Raw genomic sequence first — 7,606 nt, 5'->3', positions numbered from 1 at the left:
TCCATGGCAGGGAGGACCCACGGACGCTTGCTCACACACAGGGGCGAGTGTTGAGAGCAGAATATGGGTACTTCCCTCCCAGGCTGGTGTTTCAGCAAGGAAGCCTGTGCAGAGCTGTCAGAGGAGGTGCGGGGTGCTCCCCCAGCCCGGAGCGCGCCTGCTGGGCTTTGGCTGGCAAGGGAGGAGCTCTTCCCAGCGAGGGAAGCAGGGATGGGCAGGAGGGACAAAAGCAGCACAGCAACGACACCTTGTGCTGCACAGCGACGGCTGCATGTGCCTGCCAGGAGAGCTGCGATGCTCCTGTCCTTGTCCCTGTCCCCCTGCCCAGCTGCGCAAACCCCTTGTCCCCCTGGAGCTGACCCATGGCGGAGAGCCTTGTCCACAGGGCAAGGAGCCAAAGCAGGATTCTGGCAGCAGCAGGCACAGAGGGCGAGTAAAAAGGCTACAAAAGAAATTTCTGTGTATTGCTCTCTCTTCTTCCTTTATTCTTTTACCAAAGCACTGGAATATCCCCTGAGTGCTCTGTGGAAAGCTGTGCCTCACCTATCTGCAGATAACAGTACACCAGCAGCATTTCATTTTCTTCTTGCAAGACGTTTGTTGGTGCAAATATTCTGTCATGTCTGAGGATCACTGTGGCTGAGGACCCGTTTTGAAGATACAGACTGGCATTTTGTCCCAAACAAGGGCACTATACCCATCCCTCACCACTCTGCACCAAAATTCCTCCAGACTTGCACCCTGGACTCAAAATTCAAGGTTTCTGAGAGCAGGTTGGGTTGGTGCCTCACCCCTGCCCAAGGGCAGCCTCTGTGAGGTGCCAACCCAGCCCACCACATGGACAGTTCTTTTTGAGACCTTTCAGCTGTAACCCTGGTTGAATTGTGACCACATTTATTCTGAACTCATGCCAAATCAGCCAGCTTTGGAGCAGTGGTGGGTGAATTCCTTTTTGAAGCTTTGTCTTTGCCCACACCGGTGCCTCTTGGCAGAGCTTGCCAGAGGGAGGCCATGCTCCAAGATGTGACAGAAATAAAGACAAACCTTGGCGTGCAATCCTGCAGCATCCAAGTGCTGTGCTTTGGTAGCCATGAGCAGAAAGCAGCCCCTGCCTGGCCTGTGCTGCATTTTGTCTCTGGGTAGGATTTTGGAGATGCCTGCAGCACTTAGCAGCAGAATGGCTGCCCTAAGTCAATGAGACTTTGTTCAGAACAGCCTCGGGTGCTTTTCAAAGGCTTAGCCTCTTGTGGGCCTCTTTAAAGACTTGTAAATTACAGTTAATTCCTGTGGCTTAGGTGTATTCGTTGATACAGCCCAGGATTGCATTCCTGGCCTCCTTAGGATCCCAGCCTGGATTGAAGGGTTGACAGGGGGGAGCAGCTCCTGCCTTCACCTTCAGTGTCCCATTCCCCAGCCTGAAGGGACAGCTCTGCCTGCTGCAGCTGGGACAGTGCTCCTCCTGCACAAGAACTGAAATTCACCCAGCATAACTCATTGGGGAACAAAACAAAGCCCACGGAGATGTGTTCATCACCCTCCAGGTCACCTCCAGCTGCGAAATGGGGCTGCTGGCAGGGCACCTCTGCAGGAAAGAAAGGGCAGCTGTGGTTTTATGTGTTTGTGATGCCAGCTTCTCTCTTTGATGTGGAAATGGAGGTGCCTGTTGCACCCAGGCTGAAAGGAAAGCCAGGATTGTACCCAGGCCACATGCCTACAGAGCCACCGTGCCATTACATGGCTGTGAGGGTTTTCTCACTGACTTTGGTTTGGTTTTTTTAGGGAATATCAGTCCTTCCCATGTTTTTCATAGATCATCAGGAAGAAGCACCCCTTCAAATGAATTTAAAAACCTGACAAGTTCCTATCTGACCTGTTATTCACTTTGGAGCAACTTCTGGAATTGGCTGTGGGTGTTGAACCAGCTGCGAGGTTCCATCTGCTCCATCACTGGGTTTTCCAAAGGGTTCTGATCAGAAGGAGCTTGTTGCCTCCCATAGTCAAGGCTGTTGGCTTCAGGGCCAGATTAAATTATCTTGGCCTATAGTCTGCAGGAAATAGTAGAGGACTCTGGAATATGGAAGGTGTGTGATAAAAGGATTTTCAGAAAAGTCACTGGTTTTGTCCAAAAAACAGAGTCACAGCTCAAAGAGCCATAGACTAGGGCTGGTGTTTCCCTCTGGATGCCTGTGGAGCCATCAGATTCCATGGTTTTTGTTGTGGTGTTGGGCTTTGGTGCTAGAATCCATCAGAAAGGAGGCAGAGGTGTGCCTGTCCTCTGGGTCTGATAGGAATGTTCATTCCCCAGAGGCCATTTTCAGTGTTGTGACAGCATGTCTCAATTCTGCTGAGATTTCACAGAAAAGAAAAGAAAACTCAGAAAAACCTTGCCTGCCTCAATATCTTCTCATGCAGGTTCAAAATGAAGACCAGGGTTGTCCTCTTTGTACGTAGAGCAATAAAAATTATATTCAGAAATATAGCCACGTGGTTTGCTGCTCTGAATCTTCCTCTGCTGGACTGGAAAAAGACCTGTATAATTTAATTTGTAATATCTTGGGGAGCTCAGAGTAGAGGTTGCTGAGCAGAAGACAAGGGACTCCTATCTATGTCGTGGGTAGATGATCAACTCTTTGAGGTGAATATTTAGTTCTGTGAGTCTTTCTCAGCATGGTTGTCACAGCCCTGAAGGTGGCATTGTGTCATGGAGCTGTAAGTTGGATTGCTCTCAGTCATCTCCAGTGCCTGTGTGGATGGGGGCAAGGGTGGGTGACAGGTGTGATCCTTTCCTTTTTTTCTTTTAAATTATTTTTCTTTTCCCATTGCACCTGCAGATTGAAGTGTCTGCAGTGTTGTTGCTCACAGCAGCTCAAGGGCCACCTCAGAACAGTGCTGGAGGTCCACAAGTGCTCAGGCTTGCTCTTGGGGCTGCAGGGAGATCAATGAAGGGAGGCAGGAGAGCAAGAAGTAAAGCTGTGAGTAAGTGCACTGAGTGTTGTGGAACAAAAGGGGGCTTGGCTGACCCTGGTGGGCTTGTTGAGGAGATGCCTACCTGGGTGCAGTGTCAAAAACTCCCCAAGTGAAGTACTTGTGAACCATTTTAAGGTGGGGATGGCATTGTTCGTCTTACTAAGTCAAGTGTGAAACCCCTTGTGTGTTTTTAATCTCTTAAAATAGATCTTTAGGTGCTGGGTTTGCTGCTAATTGATGCACAAAATGGTGTTAACATATAATGCATCAGCTAATATCAGAGAGAGGGTGTCTGTTGAGTACAGCATTTGTGCAACAGCTGCTGGTAGGGTTTTTGTGAGCAAGGAGAGGTCTTGTGTCTGTGTGAAACCTCTTTGTCATTCTCTGGGCAGGTGTGAACTCCTTGGCTGATCTCTGTCCCATCCCATGGTTCCTCCAGGCCTCATGAGAAGGTGTTGGCAGAAGGAACACTGCCCAGAGTAAATCTCCTGGGAGGGATCAGCTCCTGGTACAGGATCACCTTTGATTATTCCCCAACACTTCCAGCAGCACATGAAAGCAGAGGAGAGGAGACTTGAGTCATTTTGCTGCTCATGGAACTGACTACTGAGCTGTTTGTACAACTGCACGGGAGGACAAACCCTCTCACAGCCTCTCTGTGCTGACTGCCATCTATAAAAAGATCTTGACAGCCTCTCCTGTGAAAAGCTCTCACACCTCCCCTCTGCAGCATGCCTTTGATGCTGGAGCAGGTGGGTAGTCCTCAGGCTACTGAAGTGCCTTTCCTTTGTCTTCCACACTGCTCTGTTCCTGCCTGCCCGCCCACGTGAGGCTCTGTGAAGGTTGTAGTGACCTCCTGGAAGTGCTGGAGCCCTCACTCTCAGGGGGCAGGAGCAAGGAGGTGCTTGAGGGACCTTTTTCTGCTTGGATGCTACACATTTGTCAGTTGTGGTGACTGTAATCTGAAAATTCTCAGATTTCTGGGAGAAGGAAGAAGTTAGCACTGAGACGAAGCTTGGGTAAGATCATCCTTCCCCAGGCAGGAGTGCACAAGCACTCCCTTCTCTGCTCCCCAGCCCCTACTTCACATTGGACTGATACAAAGGAAAAATCATCCATTGGTGTAATGGGATCACAGAAACCCAATGAGGCATGAAATTATTTTCCTTCTTTCCCAGATAAATCCCTTGTTGTAAATTAAACAGTTTACCCATTTAACTATACAGGTGGATCAATGTCTGTGTCAGTCTGCTGTTAATAAGGAGGGAGATTATCCAGGACAAACTTGCAGACCTCTTGGGTCTTTCTTGCTGATGATGAAGTAATGTTCTTCACAAGTTGTCTCACCACTGAGATCCCTGGGGAAGCTGGGAAAGGAGCTCAGCATCAGCAGCTCTCTGGGTGGAGGGATACCCCCACACTTTGGGTTCTCCATGCACAAAAATAAGTTTCCATTCCAAAGAAAGTTGCGATTAGCACAGGATCAAGTTGTCCATGCTGGTAGACCTCGGAGCAGGTGGAGAGAGCTATCCTGAGGCAACAGGAGCAGCCTCTGGCTGGGCTGTGCCCTCTGGACAGGGTATCCTTTCAGGGGCTGTGCTGAGCAGCCTGGCACAGGGAGCTTTGTATTTGTGAACATCCCCAGCAAAATCTGCAATTGCATCCACACTCTAGCAAATGCAATCAAGTATAACTAAGCCAACTGAAAGACAGGACTCATCTGGATTTTCACTGAATTGTCTTTCCAAAATGATTTTGAAATACTGTTTGTTTTACACTGTGGTTATAAATTATTTTTCAAAGCGCTTGAAGCATGGCAAGAGTTTTATCCCCATGCTTTATCCCCTGAGAAGGTTAGACTGTGTCATAGGAGGAGTAAGTGATGGGAAACTTAATAGTAAGAGAAGGAGTTGAGCTTCTCAGACTGCTGAGTGCAGGAGTCCCTGAAGGTTGGATGGGGTCTGGAGGAACCTGGCCTGGTGGAAGGTGTCCCTGCCCATGGCAGGAGCTTGGAACAAGATGATCTTTAAGGTCCCTTCCAGCCCAAATAATTCTGTGCCTCTACAAAAGCCAATTTGAGTCACAACAGGTCAGGAGAGGTCTGGGTGCAGGAATACAACATGAACCTGTTACTTCCACAACCCCTGCTGCTTGCATCTTCTTTGTTAGGACCCCAACCAGTCAAAATCTGACTGGTCAATCAATATCTGACCAGTCAGAATCACAGGAAAAAAAAAGATTGGTTTGACCTGAAGGAACCTTGAATATCATCTTGTTCCACCCCTCTGCCATGGGCATGGACACCTTCCACAAGACCAAATTGCTCCAAGCCTTGACCAAACTTTCAGGGATTGCTGAAGTTGCTCCAAGCCTTTGACAAACCTTCAGGGATGTGGCCTCCACAGCTTCCCAGGCAGCCTGTGCCTCACTGCCCTCACAGTAAACAATTTTTCCCTCATATCCCATTGTTCTGGCACTACAGGATCTTGTAGGTAGTCTTGTCCCATTTTTCTTCTAAGCTCCCTTCAGGTACTGCAAGGGCACAATTAGGTCACCCCTATGCTGCCCTGTCCTGCTTGGTAGGTTCAGGGGAAGGTGGTTGGATTTACTCTGGGCAGGGTCAGGAGAAACAATGGAATTCTCAAAGTATCCAGGAGTATCATGCTCACAAGAAACAGGATGCTGCAATCACAGCTTTCTCAGGGGTCACCCACTCCCTCTCCGCTGAGGCAAAATCTGTCACATCAAACATCTGCCAGGGATGGGTCCAAAGAAGGCTCTGCACCCTCCCCAGACACTTGGTGTTTCTCACTCTCATCACCATCATCAACCTCCTTCTTGATCTAAGCTTAAACCTCTGGATATTTCCCCCACTCATGAGCATCTTTAAGAAATAACTTCCTTCCTGTCAATAGAAGTGATTTCTGTGTTGTCTCCTCTTCCTCTGGTCTGATCCTCCACTGTCTTCTCCTGGGTCCTGTTTTCTGGGCACGTGCTCTTGCCTGTGCTCCTCTGCAGTCCATACCTTTGCCTTAAAGCCAATGCAGCACTTATCCAAGGGCTGCTTTGTTTCTTAACGATGACATTTAAGCTGCAGTAATCCTGCAAGGGCTTCTTCTACTTCATATTAAAGGCAAATTGTTCAAATTTTGATCCTCTTGTTAGAACCAGCCTCCTCTATCACAAAAGCTGCAGTCAGCATGAGAGATTTAAGTTAAGCAGCACTTTTCCTGTTACCTAACACATTTTAACTTTGGACTGGGAGTAGAATTAGTTCTGCAGTTATCACTAAAATAATGTAATCTTTCTGCCTAAGTTAGCAAAAAAAAATACCTGATTAGTGCTCTAAAAACTGGCTGAGTGCTTATAACTCATGGTCATGGTTGGCAGGGCTCAGATGCAGCTCTGTGACAAACTGCAGGGAAAGCCCTGCCCCACTGCCTCTGACTGCTCCCACATCATTCCCCTCATCTCCAATTTCATGTGATCTAACTATAGCTCCCTGGCAAATGACAATTCATAGCTAGGTGGTGTTCAAAGTCTAATTGCTCCACAGTTTTCTCAGTACTTCAGAATTTCTTAATTGCATTAGCCAAGGTGAGAATAATTGCTGCTTTCATATCCTTGAAACTTCTCATACAAAAGAGGCTTATGCAAGAATCTGCTCATTCTCTCCAATAAATGATCTCTCTGTTATTACAGAGAATGTTTTGGGGGACTGCTGGGAAGCATTCCACCACACCATTATGCACCTGAACAAAACCTGAAACTTGCAGGCACAAGACTAAATTATAGTCTGGGGCAATCATCAGAACACACTTTGGGTTTGAGGTTTTTTTGGGCTTTTTTTTCTTTATTTCCTTTTTTTTTCTTTCTTTCCTAGAAGTTGCTCTTTCAGAAGAACAAACCCCAAACCTAGATGTAACCCAGTATTTTGCATTTGGGGACCTTCTGGTTAGAGGAAATCTGCTATAAACAGGTCACTGGTGCTCTGACATTGCTCTTGGTCACATGTGGAACTCCTAGTCTGTGCCAGTCATTGTCCTTATTTTTCCTTTGTCCATGAAATCCTTGATCAAGGACCATTTCTCCCCCTGGTTTGTGCACTTTTAGGATCTTGAGCTGTATTCAAGGCTTCTAGATGTGTTGGTATTGTAGCTGTGTGCTTGTGCCTCAAGTGCAATAAAGCCACTCAGGCAGGGAATTAGACATAATGTTCTTCCTTAAGCTCCAGCAATTAAGTATAAACATATGCATGCACAATAAAATGTCATGCATCCCTTCTGAGGCTGTGACTGCCATTAGAAAAAGAAAAAAAGAACCATGTGTTTCCTAACGTGCCAATTGGATCCACTTAGTGTGAGAAGAAGCTATTCAGTGAGTGAAGCACTTAATCCAAGAAGCAAGTTGTACAAAAATTTCTGATAAGGTAGACAAATTTCACACCCTGCTGTGGGGAAAATATTACATTTCATGGTGCTTTACAGATGATGACAAATCGTATTAAAATCCTGAAAAAAAATGTGTACAAGTTAAACATGGGTATTTAAAATGATCTGGGTTTTTTTGGATGCAGGAAAATAAGTAAAATGGGCATTTTGTAGGAATAACAGTAAGTGCCATAGAGGTTTTACACAGG

The sequence above is a fragment of the Melospiza melodia genome, chromosome 8, assembly GCF_035770615.1.
Source record: "Melospiza melodia melodia isolate bMelMel2 chromosome 8, bMelMel2.pri, whole genome shotgun sequence".
NCBI lineage: Eukaryota > Metazoa > Chordata > Aves > Passeriformes > Passerellidae > Melospiza > Melospiza melodia.
The sequence above is the reverse complement of the archived record's forward strand: the minus strand, read 5'-3'. Positions refer to the sequence as shown.